Source organism: Muntiacus reevesi, chromosome 8 (genome assembly GCF_963930625.1).
Source record: "Muntiacus reevesi chromosome 8, mMunRee1.1, whole genome shotgun sequence".
Taxonomy (NCBI): Eukaryota; Metazoa; Chordata; class Mammalia; order Artiodactyla; family Cervidae; genus Muntiacus; species Muntiacus reevesi.
This window is the reverse complement of record NC_089256.1, coordinates 60,400,716-60,421,075: the sequence shown is the minus strand read 5'-3', so window position 1 is coordinate 60,421,075 and position 20,360 is coordinate 60,400,716. Positions and strand designations below refer to the sequence as shown.

Here is a 20,360-nt window from a genome sequence, read left to right as displayed (position 1 = left end):
ATCTAACAAGCTCTGGCCCCCTCCCTCCCCCGCCACGGCTTTATTAGGATGCAGCACACCCCTGGCCTCCTAGCAACTCCAAGAAGAGAGAGGAGGGGTGGGGGAGGAAAGGATAAGCTGGTATCATTAAACACACAGCCCTTTTCAGAGGTTACGGTAAACCAATCACAGGAAGCTTTTGCTTCCCCCTTGAGAGCTGGGGAGCCTGTGTGATTTTTGCCTTTTTTTTTTCTCTTTGCTGCCTCTGGGTTCTTGGCTATTTTACAGCCAGAGCTGCTAGTGATGAGTTGGTAAAGAAGGAGGACATCCTTGAACCATTTGTTAAATTTGAGACCATTCCCATTCTTTATTTTCAGCCATTTTACGTTATTTTAAATTTAACAAACACATTTGTAATACTTACTGTATGCGGCAGTGTTCTGAGCGCTTCTCAAATATTTATTTAATCCTCATAACACCCCTATGAAGCAGGTACTATTATTATTTCTATTTCATAGGCGAGGAAACTGAGGCTCAGAGACATGAAGTGACTTGCCAAAGGTCACACAGCTAGTAAGTAACAGAACCAAGTTTGAACCTATACAGTTGTCTCCACTGTACTCCATCTGAAATTGAAATTGAGTGTGAAAAGAACTGGAAAGTATTTCTGAAATTCAGCAGCTTTATCACTTTACCAAAAGGAATTAGATATCTTCATATAAGTAATATATAGTAAATTGTAATAACAACCCTGAAATTCAGAATATCTGTGAGTTGAAAGCATCTTTAAAGATCATCTGATCTGATCCTCTGATGAATACAAGAATTGTCTCTGCAACATCCCTCATGTGTGATCCTCCAGCTTTTGCCTGAATTTCTCCAATGACAGGGAACTCATTACCTCATCAGGCAGTTATTATTCTAGCTTGGCACACTTCTCACTGTTGCAAAAGAAAGTTCTTCCTCAGACCAGACTGAAATTTAGCTCCCTGTTACTTATTCTCATGTGGCTACCTTTGTCTTCTAAAACTGGGAAAGAAAAAAAAAGTCTCCAGTTTGTATAGGAGATCAGTCTTAAAGCACTTAAAAACAACTTTCATGCCCCCTTAAATCTTTTTCCTCTTTGGGGTTAAACTTCCTTAGTTCTTTTATAGTTCTCATTTGTTATAATTTCCAGATTCTCTGTCTTCCTGTTTCCACCCCTCAGATGTTGTCAGTGTTCATCCCAGAGCGATGTCAGAAGGAAGCACAACACATCAGGTGTGGTCCAGGAGCGCTGAGGGCAGGATCACTTCCTGCTCTCCTTGTTTTGACTCTACCCTTCACTGATGCAGCCTAAACTCACCTCAGGTGCTCTGAGAGTCACATTATACCCTTGACTTACACTGAACTTTGACTTCCTGGGTGGCTTAATGGTGAAGACTCCACCTGCCAGTGAAAGAGAGGCAGGAGACTCTGGTTTGATCCCTAGTTCAGAAAGATCCCCTGAAGGAGGAAATGGCAACCCACCCTCTCCAGTATCATTGCCTGGGAAATCCCATAGACAGAGGAGCCTGGTGGGGTACAGTCCACGGGGTTGCAGGATCATGCATGACTGAGCATGCACGGATACTGAACTTGCAGCCAATGTGTGGCTCTTTTAGCTCCCTCTTCCAAATTCTGAAATTATACTGCTGTGCTGGGCTTTTGTTTTGTTTTGTTTTGAGCCCAAGGGTAGTAAATTTCATCTGGTTAAATTCAGTTCCTTGTCCCATCTATCAAGGTAAACTTGGAACCTTACTCTTTTACCCTACTTAATAGTGATTTTGTATCATCTGAAATTTTGATAAATATGCTATCTGTGTTCCCATCCAAGTTGTCATCAATTTTTTTTTTTAAGCTGTATAGGAAAGTTTCCAAGGCTAGGTTTGTGGAGGAAGATGAGGTAAAGCTAGAGTGGTTCCAAAAAGACATTTTCTTTTTGGATTGACAGCGGTTCCTGGTGTTGTGCACTTTCTGGGAATGTGAGTGTCTGGGTAACTGAGTAAAGACTCATCCAGCAGCATCACTTCTGCGTCAGAGCTTGTGACCCATGACGAGGCAGGAAGGCAAATATTGATAACTTGGTTCATAGATCTGATTGCTTCCTATATACGCTCTGCTGACAAGTACTGGGAGTTGAAAGGGAGGATGTTATGAAATAGAAGCAAGGCTCACTGTGAGGAGACAAACAGGACTCCCAGATCAGGTGATTGCTGTAAGCATTGAGATCTCCAGAAATGAAAAAGAAGACATTCTTGGAGTGAAGACAGAGCTAACAACTACAACAAAAAAGAGCTTTGGCACACTGCATGGAGTTTGAATAAATTTTTCTCAGCTTGAACAGCCATTCTCTTCTGTCATTCCTCAGAGGTCACACCTAAAAGCCAAAAGAATCAGACTGAGGCCACCTTATGGGGGTTCACAGCAGGGAGGGTCTCTGTTTATGCCAGAGGGTGTTGGAAATCAATTTAATGTCAAAGTCCTCCTCCCCAGCCCACTCATACCATGCACCACAGGGGTGTATTTTTAAATGTCTTTCTAATATTCACTTAAATTGTTCTTCTCCTTGCCCATTTTGACACAGTCTTTTTATTCTCTAGTTCCCACCTCTTCTCATCCACAGGCTCTGCCCTGACCCCCTCAGGAGTCTGGTGGGCTGAGGTGTCCCAGGCACCTGAGTTGGATGCAGCTGTGGGGCTGGAGGTCAGTTTTGGTGCCTGGGGGTAATTATTGGTGCCTGATTACCAATAATTGGATTTCCAATAATTGACTGTCTTGGATTTTCAAGGCAGTCATGGAGGAGAAATGGGACCAGGCTGCCAAGTCCACGTATGCTGGCCTGTGAGAGAGCCAAGGGGGAGCCAATGTCAGGGGCAGACAGAGCAGCAGGTGCCAAACTGATGAGCACGCAGGGTTTTTAATGTGTCTCTGGTGGCCAAGGAAGAGGCATGCTTCTTGGGGCTAAGGGCCCAGGCTGGCAAAGAACATCCCCAGCCCCATGCCTCCCTACTCCATACTCCAGCTCTGATGCCCATCTCAGACTCTTTCTTGCTCCCACAATGCACTGGGATGCTATTTTAATCCATTCAGGCTGCTACAAGAAAAACACCATAGACTTGGCAGCTTCAAAAGCAAACACTTATTTCTCATACTTCCAGAGGCTGGGAAGTCCAGGATCAAAGTGCCAACTGATTTAGTGTCTGGTGAGATCCCATTTCCTAGATCACAGATCATCATTGTCTTACTGTGTCTACCTGACAGAAGGGGTGAGAGAGCTCTCTGGGGTCTCTTTATTTTATTTATAATTTTTTGGCTGCACTGTGCCCTGTGCCACGCAGGATCTTGGTTCCCTGACCAGGGTTTGAACCCATGCATCCTGCATAGGCAGCAAGGACTCTTAACCACTAGACCACCAAGGAAGTCCCTGGGGTCTCTTTTAAGAAGGGCATGGATCCCATTCATAAGGGCTCTATGCTCGTGACTCAACCACCTCCCAAAGGCCCCACCTCCTGTTCAGTTCAGTTCAGTCACTCAGTCGTGTCCGACTCTTTGCAAACCCATGAACCGCAGCACCCCAGGCCTCCCTGTCCATCACCAACTCCCAGAGTCCACCCAAACCCATGTCCATTGTGTCGGTGATGCCATCCAACCATCTCATCCTCTGTCGTCCCCTTTTCCTCCTGCCCTCAATCTTTCCCAGCATCAAGGTCTTTTCAAATGAGTCAGCTCTTTGCATCAGGTGGCCAAAGTATTGGAGTTTCGGCTTCAACATCAGTCCCTCCAATGAACACCCAGGACTGATATCCCCTAGGATGGACTGGTTGGATCTCCTTACAGCCCAAGGGACTCTCAAGAGTCTTCTCCAACACTGCAGTTCAAAAGCATCAATTCTTCACCACTCAGCTTTCTTTATAGTCCAACTCTCACATCCATAAATGACTACTGGAAAAACCATAGCCTTGACTAGACAGACCTTTGTTGACAAAGTAATGTCTCTGCTTTTTAATATGCTGTCTAGGTTGGTCATAACTTTCCTTCCAAGGAGTAAGTGTCTTTTAATTTCATGGCTGCAATCACCATCCGCATGACACCACCACATCAGGGATGACACAAGCCTTCAGTCTATAATCGACTTGAATTGTCCATCTACTGGACTTGATGCACAGGGCCCACTCTCAACACAGGAGGTGCATCCCTTCTACTCAAAGGGCCTGTAATCAATGTAAGAGATGCTCCTGTTACCTGCTTCAGCTTGTTGGAGACCCACTAGGTGGACCACCCCCACCTGGCCTCCTTGCTTGGTTAGGTTTCAGGGAGTTGGACACTCGCCATCGGGCCCTGTGCCCAGTAAGATCTGAACTCAAACAGGAGGCTGGCCACCCTCAAAAAGATGGAAACCACTTATCTGTATAGAGTCAACATTTCTATTAATTTAGTAATGGCGCCAGTGGTAAAGCACCCACCTGCCAATGCAGGAGATGCAAGAGATACGAGTTCAATCCGTGTTGGGAAGATCCCCCAAAGGAGGAAATGACGACGTACTCCAGTATTCTTGTCTGGGAAATTCCATGGACAGAGGAGCCTGGAAGACTACAGTCCATGGGGTCGCAAAAGAGTCGGACGTGACTTAGAGACTAAACAAACAACAAACTTGTTCAGTTAGGTTACTGAAAAGATGAGCGTAAACAGAATCTGTTTTTTAGCCATATATATTAAGGGAGTACATAAACCAAACCAACCCTTAAAGTTTGTCTGGATTGAGTATTTCACTTTACAATTTAAGTCACACTGATCTAGTTAAAGGCCATAGGCCTTATTATTATTTTCTGTTATTAGCCAAATTTTTGTTTGCTTGTGGTCTGATTCTTTCAGGTGTAGGCTTGTGTTAATTTGTAGGGGTGAGTTATTTATGTCACTATCCACTTCCTATGTGTTTTCCTCTCAAGATGATCACCAATTCAAAATGAACTTAAACCCTAAGCCCAGGAGTAGGACCAAAGGACTGAGAATGGGACTTGAGAGAACGGAAGGATCGTCTCTTGGTATTTTGGCCCAGTTGTCCTAGACCCCAAAGGCAGACGGAAGCACTCAGCTCACAGGGGAGGGAAATAGGAAGATAACAAAGATAAAAACACCAACTCCACCCAAATGACTCAAATGAAGGCGCGTCTTGGAGTCTTTTTGTTTTCCTGAAACTCGAGGCCTGAACCTAGGAGAGCACTGTCCAGCTGCCGCTGCTCAGATGGGAGCTTCATAAATCTCCAGAAAGTGGCTGACCCTTTCTCTTCTCTCTTTGGCTCTGTTTCCTTCTTTGCTGAGGGCCCTGATTTGTCAGAGCATAAGGGAATTGCATCAGTCAGTTTTGAATCAGACAAAACAAAACCAAAAGGACAGCCTTCCTTGGAAATGAAAAAATACTGGTGGGAATTTTTTTTTCCACCACCCCTGACTTATTAAGCAGCACTAAGTATATTAGAGGAGAGTAGACAGGATTTCAGATATATGAAGGGGAGCAGCAATTTGAACCCTGAGTTGGGTGGGGCTTGAGTAGGAAAGCAAAGGTATGGATTCAGCCTCATGATTCTCCCTCTCCCCCTGCAGGTGAGAAGAGGTGAAGAGACAGAAGCAGTGCAAGTATGAAGGTGTACATCTGCAGGAATGCCCCTGTACCTGCCGCTACAATGAGTGAACAGAGAAAAGAGTCCAGGAGAGGAAAAGAAAAGGTGAGTGAAGTTGAACAAGAAAATACTCAGGTCAGTAATAGTGATCATAAGAACCATTAAGGGTAAGAGTGATAATAAGAACTATATGCTGTATTCATCCATTCAACATGCATTTGTTCACTGCTGCTCTGGGTATGGCATGTTCTAGGGTCTGAGGATACAGTGGTAAATAAAATTAAGCCACTCCTTCAAGAAGTTCTAGAGTAATACATGTCAGGCAGGTAACATTCCTCATCTCATCTATAGACCCTGTGAAGTGATTACTGTTATCCCATCCTACAAATGATAAAACTGAAGCACAAAGCTTTTATAACTTGGCCAAATCTCACAGCTGAGCCAAAATTTGACCCTCTGACTCCAGAGCCCCTAGAGTGTTATATGCACCCTCCACTAGTGAATCCCCAGTGAAGCCCCACTGGCCCAGCTTCAGTGGTGAGAACTCATTGGACTGACCATTTTCCCTCCTTGAACTTGATTCTATCCATCCATGGCAAAGGGGATGGATTCACTGATCTCTAAAGTCCCCTCCCGCTTATTTGGAAACATATTCTATACTGATATCCTCCCTGCCCCCAAGTGCTTCTCATGGAGATGAGCGGGAGGAGCTCAGTGGATGTTCAAAAAGAGATGACAGCCCAGAGTAATGTTTCCCACACTGGGTTCCAAGGATTTCTTTCCCGGGATTCTGAAGTTTTCTATGAGAATTTGATGTTTGTGAAACAGATTCCTTGAGAGCCCGAGAGCCCTCAGTTCCAGAGAGAAGCAGTCCTGGAGTTGCCCTCTGACCAGCAGAGGAGGGAAAATGATGGGGTGGAAGGAAGGATGGGGAGAAGGGTCTGCTGGACCTCGGGAAGCAGCCTGTCTGGGCAGTTACCTTTCTTCCTGGAGGTACAGGACTGGGGCAGTCCCAGCACAGCCCCTCCCCTTCCCCTGCCTTCTTTAAATACGTGCAAGTCATGGGGGAGAGTGGCTCAAGAGGGAGGGGTTACAAGTATATTTAAAGCTGTTTCACAGCAAAAACCAACACAACTTTGTAAAGCAATTATCCTCCAATTAAAAAAAAACTCTCTAAAAAATACCAGCAAGTCCACATGCCCCCTGAAGCTGGGAGAGGTGAAAGGTAGTGGGGGGATGGGCGGGGGGGGGTCCAAGGCGGTTCAGGGTGCACCTAGAACTTTGAGGGTCAGGCTAGAGCATTTGAGGGAGGAGGGGCATGCCGCCAAATGGTCATGGGCGCCCCCAAAAGGTGGGAGGGGTCCCAGCTCTTCCCCTTAACCCCGACTCACCTCACCTGGCCGGTTAACTGTTCTCATGTGGAAAGTGAGGTGAGAATGTGAGCCCGGCTTGCCCAGGAGCTAAATGCAGCCCAGGTCCCCCTGATAAGCTTAGTCAACTTATTAAATTACACAGGAAAAATAGAGATGGAATATTAATTCCGCACACCTCTCCCCTCTGCCTGGGGAACCTGCCTTCTCTGGGTTTCACTTTTCAAAGCCTGAAATAGATATGGAGATTTTGTGCTTAATTAAAGGAGAAGGGTGCTCACTTCAAGTCTTTTCAAAATCATTTTGGTTCTGAGCTCAGTGGAGCCAGTGAAGACCCAGTCACCATCTGGCAGGAAAGGTGTTAACTTGGAGTCTCTGGTCAATTCTAGACATCAGATGCAGAAACAAAGAGAATTAATTTCGGAGTCCCGCTTGGCCGGCCCCTCCTAGCTGGTAAGCCGAGAGCCTCTGTATTGACTTGCTAGGTATTAAAAAGTTAAGTCTGCTAGGTCACCTGCAACACAGAATGCCAGGTGCCAGAGCCCGCCCCACCAGGCAGGATTATTTTATCAGCCAGGCTGATAGCACTCAGGAAAGCCTGGCCATAAGGAGCAAATGTTTATAAGCCCAACACCTTTCAGTCCATAACAGATTAGGCACAGGATGGCAGCAAGCGCAGGGGGCTGAGTTAGCAATCAGCTCTGGGCTTGGGAGCCTGGTTCTGAACCGTGTAGGAGGCACTTTCCCACTTATTCCCTCACCGGACCCTCATGACAGCCTGGTGAGAGAGTTACTGTGTTACTCCCATTTTACTGTGGAAGAGACTGAGGTACAGAGAGGTTCACTGATTTGCACTTTCACATTGCTAGCAAGTGGGACTTAAACTCAGGTTTTCTGGTTTCAGAACTTATTTGTTTTCTAAGCTGCAGCAGTGGCCTTGACTGGTTCTCACTTGACCATGCTTTAAATTCACAGCTCCCCAAGGAGCCCCTTGGGCCCCCTAATTCCTTGGTCACAAGCTCCTCTCACTTGGCAGATGAGGCCAACCAGAATCTGATAAAGAGGGAAAAGGAGATAGTGACCCCAGGGGAACAGTCCCTAAAATAGCCCTGGCCCCAAAACACACACATCCCTGTGGGCTCTCCGAGGGCTTGGAATTCATTCCTTTGGGTCTCCTGGTCTTTTCTGTTTATTCATTCTCCCTGGGAGAGGTGATTAAATGATTAGATGCAAATGAATTAGAATGAGAGGTCATCCTTGGTGTCAGAGGAGGTGTCCCTGATTGGAGGGGTCACTGGTTCCCTCTGTGCTAGTGTGGAGGGAGGCTGGGGGGAACCTGGAGGAAGCCCCCTCCCTCTGGGTCTTGGGTTTCTTCTCTGCCAAAGGAGACTAAATGATCTTAGACATCCCTACTTCCTGAACCTCAGAAAAATCTCCTGAGATGAGGAGCTCCATAAACCCTTCTCTTTTCATCCTCAGCCAGGAGAGCAGGAGTATTCTGAGGAAGCAACTTCTAAACTGACTGCAGAAGAGGTGAGTAGCTGGGGTCAGGAAGCAGCCCGTGCAGAGGCCTGGAGGTGAGTGCCAACATGCGTGTCTGAGCAACTGTGGTCCCAAAGCTTAGGTTACAAGCGGTTGAGAGATGAGGCTCAGAGATAAGCAGGACCCAGATTACAAAAAAGTCTTGTAAGACCATGTTAAGGAGTGTGGGCTTTATCTTAAGAGCAATAGGGAGCCAGAAAGGAGTTAAAGCAAAGAAGTGGCGTGACAGTAGGCATGTTTTAATACTTTCCTTCTGGAACAAATCTGGAGACTAGATTGGAGGGTGGGGAACAGAAGAAGGTGATGGGAAGAGGAAGGGCACTGGGAGAGAGAGACCCCACCTGAACTTCTTTCTGCTTCCCACCCCCTTCTTCTGACCTAGGTTGGCCTGGTTATGATACCTGTATTTGCAAGAGTAATACTACTGGGCTTCCCAGGTGGCTCAGACAGTAAAGAATCTGCCTGCAATGTGGGAGACCCCAGTTTGATTCCTGAGTTGGGAAGATCCCCTGGAGAAGGGAATGGCAACCCACTCCAGTATTCTTGCCTGGAGAACCCCCTGGACAGAGGAGGCTGGTGAGTTACAGTCCATCAACTTGCAAAGAGTCAGATATGACTGAGTGATAAACACTTTCACTTTTTCATCATTTATAGTTGCTTCCTTTGTGCCAGGCACTGTGTGGGGTTCTGCCTGTGCTTTGTCTCATTTATGCCTCACGGTAACCCTACCAGGTAGGAATGCTTACCGGAATTTATAGATGAGAAAACTTGGGTCAGAGAGGCCAGGTGTCTTGCCCTGGGTCACACGGCTGGTAAATTACCTCAGCACTACCCAGGCAGAGATGTGGCTCATTGTTTTTAACCATGGGTGCCCCGCCCCCTGAGATGCCATCCCCACGGTTAGCCTGCACTTTCAGGGCAGGATGGAGCTCTGTTGGCCAGCTTTCTGCAGCAGAGGAGAATTGGAGTGGAGGTCCTAGTTAGCACAGACGTGATTGGCCATGGGTCCCTTTTAAACAAATTGTGTGGTGCATCTGGAGAGGGTGAGAGGTCTTCGGGAAACATTTGGGATCCCATGGCTGGTTCGCCTTTTGGGTCAGAGGGGAAACAGAGCTGGGCCTGGGGCAGGCTGTGGTGCTGCAACCCACCTCTCCATTCACCTCTCACATGAAGGGGCCTCTCAGAAGCCTTGGGGCTTCAGGAACCACTTCCCAATCCAGAGGGGAGCCAAGAAGTCACACTTCGCAGAAGCTACAGAATGCAGAGGGAGAATGGCTATTACTTCTTTCCCACACTGCCTTTTCTAGAGGGGGAATAGGACCCCAGGTCTGGGTCAGGGAGCTCTGAAGGGCACCCCAAGGTGGTTAGCACAGGGGCAGTGCTCCCAAAGGCCAGGTAGAGTAGAAGGGTAGACTGACATCCCTGATTTGATTCCCCCCAAATCACTGGAGACCCCCAGTGAAATTCACCCACTTCTATCCCATGATACAGAACAAAGAGGTTACTTTGCTGACAGCCAGGAGTGCAGGCTTCTGTGCTGGGCCCTGCCACATCAGGCTGGGTAACCTTGGAAAGGTCCCTCTCCTATTCCTTTTCCCCCACCGGATGGGGTGAGCCCTAAATGTCCCCTCTCCCAGCCCTGGAATCCAAGTCTCCAGGGTCTGGATGAGCCTGTGGTCCAAGCTGGCTGGACCAGTCATGGCAGCCCATCCTCTCTCCCAGGGCCACCCTGGAGCCAGGCTAGAGAGCAGGCCAGAGATTCTGTCCCTGCCCCATCCCCCCAATCCCCCACTTCCCCACTCCCCGCTTACTCTAGGAGGACACCAGCCCTTCTGGGTTTGCTCTGTCAGTTGGATAGGGCTGGCTTGCACCTGCAGAAGGGCACACTAATTTATTTTGCATCATTTTGCATTACCTGGCTCCTGGGCCTCCAACTTGACATGCAGATTTATGTAAAAGAGATCCGACATGCAAATGAGCCAGGCCTGCCACTTGTTTTAGTAACAGGCAGGGCCGCCTCACTGGCTCCTCTGGCCCAGCTGTTCTCCCCACGGCCCATGGATCTCTCAGGCCGAGGCCCGTCTCCCTGCTGCGATGCCTCTGCTCTGCTCAGAGCTCAGACCAGGTGGGAAGTCAACTTGACAGCGAGGTTAGAAAGAAGAAAGCTCAAACCCTGCTTCCCCAAGGAGCTTCCGGCTGTGACCTGTTAGGAGACAGTGGAGAGATAAAGACAAACACCCACACCCGACCAGAGAGAAAGAGGCCAACTGAGAGAAAGGTGCACCGGGACTCAGAGGGGCCAGGAGTCAGGGCTGCACACGAAACAAGCATGAACGGAGAGGGGTAGGCAGATGGACAAAGAGCAGGTGAAGCACAAAGTCAGAAAGGGGGAGAAGTAAAAAAAAAAAAAAAAAGCTAGCAGAGACAAGAGACAGGAGAGATGGGGACACAGGAGGGGGATGCTGATGGAGGGGGCGGACACCAAGAAAGGAACAGATTTCAGAGCTGCTGTGGAGGAAGAATAAGGATAGAGCAACAGCCGGGCTGCGGGGAAGAAAAGTGAGGGAGGAGTTGGCGATGATGACAGCTTGACGTTGGGGAGTGGGGGAAAGGAGTCACAGGCGGAAGTGACGCGGGAGACCCATGGGGAGAGACAGGGGAGCTGCCCTGTGAGGAGTCCTGACAGCAACTTGGCTGCCACGGGCAGGAGCCGTGCCGCCACCTCGTAAGCCGATTCCTATCTGCCTAGCTGTGTGTGGGCTTCCGTGCTAGCTCAGTAATCAAGAATCCACCTGCCAATGCAGGAGATGAGGGTTCCATCCCTGGGTCTGGAAGATCCCCTGGAGAAGGAGATGGCAACCCACTCCAGTATTCTTGCCTGGAGAATCCCATGGACAGAGGAGCCTGGTGGGCTACAGTCCATGCGGTCTCAAAGGAGTCAGACTAAACAACAACAGCTATTAATACATGTATACTTACATATCTATAGAACACACTTATAACGCACACGGATATGCAGTGGGTAGAAGAAAACATTCTATAGCCATGAGGCTCTAGAGAGGGAGCTTGAGGGGTTGGCTAGTGTGGCAGTAGTCTCTGTGTGTCTGTCCTCACAGGACCCAGGGAGAATTCACAGCTGGTCACCCCAACCTTCCGGCTGGAGAGCAGCCAACAAGCTGGTCCAGGCTGTTCCTTGCTCACCTGTCCCAGCAAGCCTCCCACTTCCTGTCCCCTGAATGCACTCGATTTGAGCAAGAAAGTAAGCGAGCAAACAAATCAAAACACAAAGAGAGAACCCATCGTGCTCCCACAGCCTCTTCTGTAGGGAAATTGACACTGTGGGAGGAGGGAGCGGGCAGAGGCCCTGGGTGGCTGGTCTTGGAGCTCCTGCAGGGTGGGCAGGGTGGGAATACTCCCTTGACTTTTGGATAATCTCCACCTCTGCACTCTGCCCCCATGAGAGCTCCAGGGAGGGGACAGAGGAAGCATTTCTTAAAACCTGAGGTGTCAACACTGACGGTGTCCTCAGAACCCCTCCAGCCCAACTTCATCATTTCACGGAAGCGGGCACTGTGACCCAGAAAGTTCCAGCAGCCTGGTTAGTGCGTAGTCCCCATGGTGTGGGGTTGGGCTAATGGACATTTTTTGTTAAACAACTCTTGTTCTCTCCAGATGGTCCCCTTGGCACTGACTGACCTTGCCCTCTGTGCCTCTGGGATTCCTCTGACTTGCTGACGTCGGTCCTGGATACACACATAGCTCCTTGAAGGGTGGACTGTATTTTTACTCTGAGACAGATAAATTTGGTACATATTGTGAAACTTATGGGCACAGACACTTCTGTGCACTTTTCACTTGTGCTCCAGGAAGACCTAGGGTTCTCTGGGTCACCTTTACCATCTCGCCAGCTAGTACTTGCCAGTTCCCAGCAGCTAAAGTCCGCAAATAGCTGAGTCCAATGAAAGTGTCGTGTGAGCCGTGGGATTTTCACCTGGCAGAGATCTGCTCTAAGCTGGGGGTCTCCAGACACCTGGGTCATCTCCAGAACCCCTCCTTGCCCCTCCCCACGTCTAGAAGTGCAGGTCAGCTCCTCAGACTCCCATCACTGCCTGGATCCGACTCAGTCTGCTTGGTTCAGCCAGAGGTCATGTGGCTCCACTCCAGGCCCGTCTTTTGGGTCACTTTGGCCAGCCTCATGTGTCACTTCCGTGTCAACCTCTGATTCAGTGGTTTTTAACTTCTTGGAATGAGAGACCCTTCTGGGGACAGGATTAAGGCTGTGAAGTCTCTCCCATCATGGTACTGTTCATGTTCATGTCCTTGAGACTTTGCATATTGATGTCAGGGAATTCATGGACTCTCTGAAGCCCTCAGACCAAGAGAGACAGACCCAAGGGTCCTGTTGGCAGGAAGCCAGGATCCCCAGGGAGGCCCAAGGCCCCAAATCATTTCAGAAGAAACTGAAGCCCTAACAAAGTGACATTTCAGGAGACTTCCCACAGAATGGCTTCTTTCCCTCTTTCCGTCTCAAGAATTCCTTTTCTAGGCAACTGTATCTTCCTTGTTGAAAAGTCAGATCTAAGCTTTACCACTATACCCTAGCTTCATATAAGGCAAGCTGAAATGGCACATAATTCACAGCTCAGTTCTCCTTTCTCTTGTACTCTCTCTCTCTGTGTCCCTCTCTCCAACAGCCCCTCCCAGGCAGCACATGCCCCGACCCCATTTTGCTTTGTCTCAAGTCAGAGCTTAGCTGAGCACCAGACCCTGAGATGGCTCCAGAAGAGGTGCAGGGTAGATGATGCTCTCTTGGGGAATTGAAAGCTGGCTCGTCATGTCACCTCATCATCCAGGGGAGACCATGGATGTTCATGATCTCAGAAAAAGAGCCTCTGAGGGCAAGAGTGGGTGGGAGAAGCAGAGAAACCCTAGGAGAAAGGGAAGGGTGGGCAACCCGACTGAGAATTCCCTCTGCAGATTCCAGATCCTGAGTGCTGCCATATCCCTGCCCCCATCTCCCCTTTTCCAAAAGTGGGTGATAGAGAAGGCTGTGGACTGCAGACCCTGGGCCTGGCTGGAGATGCCGAGAGGCCTCTGTGTGAAGGGGGAAAGATGGGAGGGCTGGAATCTCTGGGGACCAGGGTGGGCTGGGGGCCTGGGAAGATCCTTGTGGAAGGCCCAGGACACAGGGTGTCCAGGGCTCAGAAGAGTGAGAGCAGGCGCCTTGCCAGGGAGGGGTCCAGCCAGCCCACAGGGTGGCCCAGCCGTCCAACGTGCCTTTAGATGAAGAAAGCTGCTTAATCTCCCCCTGGAAATCAGGAAGTTGGAACCCACACAGCTGATTACGGGACCAGAGGAGTGATTTCAGAGGAAAGATGAAAAGAATTAAAGTCAGCTCAGGGGGGAGCAGAGGAGAGAGAGCTGGGAGGTGGGAGCATATGCTGAGGAGTTTGTCTGCAAAACCCCTGCACCCTGAACCCGGCTGGGAGCTCTTGTAGGGGCAGGTGGGGGGCTTTGCTGAGGTGGGGTGTGTGGGTGAGGGTCAGGCCTGCCATGTGGAGGCATTCTGAGGGGTGAGGCTCAAAGCTGAGAGGAACTACCAGGGGTTCTGAAGATCATGAGACAGCGCTGAGAGGAGACCCCAAGAGACCAGGATTAGAGCCTAAGCCTTGATTTTTCAGTCCAGGCAGGGCCCTTGTGTGTGTGGTGGTGGTGGAGGGGGGTGCTGTTGTGTAGGGGTGGCGCCTACTGTCCTCTCAACTGTCCCTCTCTTCCAGGCCTGGAAACTCCAGCCCCAAGTCTTCTGGCTAAGCAGGAAAAAGGACAAGAAAGTGTGTGGTGGGTGTGTTATCTTTCCTGACAGAAAGTGTTACCCAGGCCATCCTGGGGCTGAGGGGACAAGGACAGGGGCTGTTGTCCCAGGAGACCCTGGGTTGAAGGACAAGGACTGTCCTGTAATGGCTTTGTCCTGCTTCAGTTCTAGACAGGAGAGTTGAGGCTAGAGGACAGCTGGGCTCAGGCAGAGCCTCTGGTGACTCCTCGGCTCTGTTGTCTGCCCCAGTCTCTCTCTCTCTCACACACACACACACACACACACACACACCACTCAACCATACTTGCTTGCTCTCATATTCTCTGTCTCTCTCACACACACATGCACACTTAAACATACATTTAAATAACTTGCAGACGTATATTAGCAAAAACATTCCATCTGGGCTGGGATTTCTCTCATTGCTTTGAATTCCCCTGAGTTTTAACTTGGAAAAAAAAAAATAGGAAGAGGCAAAGATTTGACTAATGTTGGGTTAAGGTTTTTTTTCTTACCCCTTTCTTTCTTGGTTGCTGACTGCCAAGAATTTATGTTTGTAAAAGGAAAAGAATTAACTGTGTTGATTAAGGGGCAAACTCCCTGGAAATGTTCCCTCTTAACCCTTTGGTACCCTCTCAGTGAGCGATGCTGGGGTTCTGTGGTCCAGGGCTTCACAACCTTCCAGGGGACTGGTACCCCCCAAAGGGAACTAACAGAACGGAGACAGGCTGTGTCCTTCTGCTGTGTGAATGTGTGTGTGGAGGAGCAGATGTGTGGGTAAGCGTTGTGAGAGTTCGTGTGTGCGCGTGGGTGCTGTGAGTTTGCGTGTGCACGTGTGTGAGTGTGCAAGTGTGGGAGTGAGTGTGGTGATTGCATGTCTCTCCATCAGTCAATGTGGGGTGTGCTGGGCATCCCTGCCTCCCTCTGGCTGTGTAGTAAAACACCAGGAAGGTGGGGGACCTTCAGCTTGACCAAATTAAGGGGGGGGTCTATGATCTAGCAGGAGCAGGGGGGCCGAGGGGTTGGGGGCGGGGAGATTTTAGCTGAGGAAGCAGGTTCTTTCCTGATATCTAGCAGCTGTTACCACGGACTGACCACAGCCAAAGCCAACCCTGGCTCAGGGTCCTTGTGTGAGGAACAGGGAGTAGGGGAATTCTCTCCTCTTTCCATCTCAGCCCAAGCACCCACCAAAGGTATTCCCTCCTTGTTCTCCTTCCACAACTCCCCCTGCCCTTAGGAAGAGCCTGGGCTGCATGGCTCCTGAGCTTATCCTCTGGGATAGGGCAGCCCTGGAGCTGGGACTGAGGGCTCTGACTGGAGAAAGGATGTTGTGGGGGGAAAGAGGAGCAAAGAAAGGAGAGCTTCTTAGAAGCTCTGAGCCTCATGCATATACATCCAGTCATACAGAGCTACTGAGCCCTCCACCTGGCCTCACTCCTCCCGGACTTACCTGGATAGACCTTACATCCCTTTGTTTAGCCAATTCCTACTTGTCTTTCAAGTCTTAGATGTCAGCCCCTCCAGGAAGCCTTCCTTGCTCCCATCCTTGCATGACAGCCCCATGGGCACATAGGCACTCTCCACTGGTATCATCCTCACATCCTCTTGTCTGTTTTCCCTACTGGACCCTGCACTCCTTGAGGATAGAGACGTTGTCTTCTTTATCTTGAATTCCCTGTGCCTAGAACCATGCTGGCACCCAGCATGGGCTCAGTTAAGGCTCACCCCCTTGAATTTAAGGCCCTTGATTGCTGAAATCAGCGTTAGTCACTCCAGAGGCTGTGATCTAGATCGCCTTGTATACACACACCTGCTGTGACACTTACCATAAGACCCTAGACTAATCTGCAAACATATTTGACCCTCTTAATTTTCTGTGAGTTCTGCAGAACAAGAATTTTGTCACAATCATCCCCAGGACCTAGCACAGCATCAGACAAATAATAAAGGCCCAATAAATGTCAAATGAATGAAAGAGTAACCGAATGCTTGATAAAGATCCGAGAACATATATAGAGAGACTGATGTAGCTATAAAGATCATTAAGGGCTATAGTGCAGAGGGGAGACTGTGCTATCAGAGCAGGGTGGAAGGAGAGAAGGGAAACATTAATCGAGCATTTAATGTATGCCACAGCCCCCAGCACTGCACCTGGCATCCAGGGGTGGTTATTTCACTGTATCATCTCCATCTTATGAGGGGGGTACTTCCCTCATTTGACATATCAGGAAATTGAAACAAAGAGAGGTTAGGTGACCCTTGCCCAGGGTCACCCGCTGTACACATTCGGCTGGGATTCAAACCCAGAGAAATATGCTTCTCCCACTGTGCCATGGTTCATAAAGGAGGTGAGTTTTTGAGCAGTTTTGAAAGATGAGAGGGGCATGGCTTTGTAGAAAAGGATTGCAAGCCCAGGCAGGTGGAAGACTGAGGGTTCCTAGGATTAATGCTGGCTAGCTTTTCCCATGAGTTTACATAAGCTACTGTTGTGTCCAGGACGCAAGGGCAGACCCAATGTGACAAGGGAAGGTGCAGCTGTGGAGAAGGCAGCAGAACAGAGGGCAGCCCAGGAAGGCCTTCAAAAATAGATCTGAAGCCCAGCTTTGAAAAGGCAATGGGTGGAAACTGTCAAAAGGAGCCAACACAGATGTAGGACTTACCGGGTGGCAAATGCTATGCTGAGCACATATGAACACATTTAATCCTTGCAGCAAGGCTCTGAGGTGGATCCTGCTATGATTCCCATACACTGGGGAGAGTGGAGACCCAGAAAGGATAAGTAAGCTGCCCCAGTTCACAGGACTGGTTAGGGTAGACCTGGGATTTGAACCCAGTCTGATTCCAGAGCTTGTGCTCATGGCCACTGAACTAAGAAAGGTGAGCAGGGATATGGAGGTCCCTCAATGTGGACAGCAATGTAAGTCACACTGGCAGGCCACCGGGAAGTGTGATCTGGATCTGGTTGGAGGGTTGTTGTTCAATCATTAAGTCATGTCTGACTCTTTGCAACCCCATGGACTTCAGTACTCCAGGCTTCCCTGTCCTTCACTATCTCCCAGAGTTTGCTCAAACTCATATCCATTGAGTGGGTGTTGCCATCTCATCCTCTGTCGCCCCCTTCTCCTCCTGCCCTCAATCTTTCCCAGCATCAGGTCTTTTCCAATGAGTTGGCACTTTGCATCAGGTGGTCAGATTATTGGAGCTTCAGATCAGTCCTTCCAATGAATATTCAGGGTTTATTTCCTTTAGGATTGACTGGTTTGATCTCCTTGCTATCTAAGGAACTCTCAAAGAATCTTCTCCAGCACCACTAAAAAGCATCAATTGTTTGGCACTCAGTCTTCTTTATGGCCCGACTCTCACATCCGTACGTGATTACTTTGATGTACTATGATTACAAGCCATAGCTTTGACTAGACAGACCTTTGTGGGCAAAGTGAGCTCTCTGTTTTTTAATATGCTGGTTTGTTATAGCTTTTCTTGGAAGGACCAAGTGTCTTTTAATTTCGTGACTGCAGTCACCACCCATAGTGATTTTGGAGCCCAAGAAAATGAAATCTGTCACTGCTTCCACTTTTCTCCATCTATTTGCCATGAAGTGATGGGACTGGATGCCATGATCTTAGTTTTTAGAGTATTGAGTTGGAGGGTAAGAGAAGTCAAGTTAAAGGAAAGATGCAAATCTCAGACTAGTGAGTGAGGACATCACTTTAGACTGAGAAACACTTAAAAAGTGTTTCTGATCCCACTGTCCCATCAGGGACAAAGTCTCTGATGATCTAAACCTTCTCCATGCACGTTGAGAACTTTGTTTCAAGGACTCTGGGGTTCATCACCCCTGTTCCCAGCCCCTGGAGGGAAGCCCCAGAGGGCTATGATGATGTGGGTTATTCCTAAGGTATTCTCCCTGGAGAACTCTAACTTACTTCCTCTCCACTCTCCCCTACCTGTGAGCAGGGGAGTCAGCCAGAGATGGTGAGTGGGCCCACCCTGGCTTCACCTTTGTTCCCACTGGATGCCTGCTGCTCAGGGGGACTGGGCCTTCTCCCCTTCCCCATTCAGACCAAGAGCCTAGGAAAGGGGACTTTGCAGCCTCCTGGTAGCTCAGCTCTGACGTCTTCTGATTAGAGGGCTTCTTCCCTCTCCCAGTCATGTTCCTTTGTGGTCTGGGTGGGTGTCACTGTCACAGGCCAGCCCATGCCTCTGCCCAGAGCATCCAGAGACACTTGGGGAGAAGGCAACAGTCAAGCTGTGGTCTGAGGAGAGATTATGACTCCCCAACTCTCCTGGTCTCGTGGTTTTGGGAGGCTGACTTTTTTTGAAGGGGGGTGCTTTGTATCAGAACACCAAGATCTGTTCTCTTGAATACCCATGTTCAGAAACACTTTCTGTTCAGCTTTGGAACTTTGAGTCTGAAGGGAAACAGCATCCTGGAATCCCCCCATGACTTCTCTTACTGCCCCTGCAGATCAGCTGTCAGCCAACCTCTCCCTTCTCTCCACTGGGCAGAAAAATCATCTTAAAGCATATCTTGGAAAGTTCCTCGCAAACCTTTACCTTGGTACCACGCCATATAGTCACCAAGCATTCTCGCATCCTTGGCCCATGGGACCCTCCTCATACCAGCCCTGTAAGGCAGGTAGCTCAGAGATTATTAGACCCATTTTACAGATGAGGAAAATGAGGTCACCTGGTTGGTGAGTCATGTTGGCCCCACTGTTAGATTTTTAGGCAGTGGGATCAGAAGGCAGCCTGGGAGGAGAGGGTCTGGGATAGAGATCCATGCCAACCAAAGAGATGGGATTGGAGAGATGAGTGATCACAGGTCTCTCTTGTGCCCAGAAAGGTCCACCTTGAGTCACCTGCCTTTCTGTGACCAAGACATCAGCAGCTTCCCCGCTGAGTGATGGTGAGTCAGCTCCCAGCCACTCTCAGCCAGGCCCTCCTCCTCCTGGCTTTCGTAGTATCTGACTCAAGGTCTGTTTCAGGTAGGCAGTATCTGTGGTGCCTTCTGGTGTAAAGCCCACAACTAAACAAGGGGAAACATTTGAGAAGTATTTGTGAATAAAGGAGCAGTGTTCAGGCTCTTCAGAGAAAAGAGATGCCCAGACTAGAGGGGCGGCAGCTATGGCCATCTACAGTTACATAATAGCATCACCATGACACCCTGCATTGCTTTAGTACCGCTTCTGAAGCACTTCAAGCACTTTCAGCTTTATTAGGCTATTTGATCTCATAAAAGTTGCACAAATGGGTGGTGATAGTTACTACAACCATTTTATGGATGAGGAAACCGAGGCCTAGAAAGGTGTTAAGTGATGCACCTAAGACCTTACAGCAGGGAGTGGGGAAAGAGGGTTTGGTCTGTCCTATCTTTAGAAGTTTCTCTAGGGGTTCTGTTTCTGGGACTCCCTTTTGGTATCTACATTCCTACGAGGTAAGGTGTGGACAGAGGAGGTGACTGGCAGCAGGCTCAGAGACTCTTCCTGTGCAGGATCACTGAGAAACAGTGAGTCAGGCTCCCTGATATTGAAGTCAGTTTCCTCTTTCACTTCCCCAAACAATTGTTGGGGAGTGAGCTCACTTGTTGATCCTCAGAGTGGAGCTGAGGGTACCTGTGCAGCTGCCCCTGAAGGGTTTGATCGTTGTGGTGATCTTAAAAAGAGGCTAGTACTCTTGCCTTGGGACTCCAGCCCTCCTGACCCAGCAGTGCCCCAGCCAGGGGTGGGCATATGGCTAGCCCTGTGTGTGGCCACAGACTCAACACTTGTTTCCTGACCTCCAATACTGTTCCCATTCAATCCTGTCCATGGCTGGCTTCCTAAAATTCATCCCTGAAAAAAAAAAAAGACAAACCCACCTCTTCCCTATTCTCACAAATTGTCAGTGGAGTCCCATTCCTTCCAGCCTCAGTTTGGCCTTTAAGACCCCACCCCATCAGGTCCCACACTGTCTCCCTAGCCTTTGCTCCTCTGCCTTGTCCTTCTCTACAAAACCCTGTCTTCAGCCAAGACTGTA

General features: G+C 49.1%; 1 long non-coding RNA gene across 1 annotated transcript in view; it reads left to right on the top strand.

Annotated features, from left to right (window-relative positions):
* Positions 1–20,360, top strand: part of LOC136173710 (uncharacterized) — a 56,129-nt gene that overhangs the window by 31,972 nt on the left and 3,797 nt on the right. The window contains exons 3-4 of the long non-coding RNA XR_010664272.1: positions 5,602–5,723; positions 8,468–8,521. This is a non-coding gene — a long non-coding RNA (uncharacterized lncRNA). The remainder of the gene's footprint in view (positions 1–5,601; positions 5,724–8,467; positions 8,522–20,360) is intronic.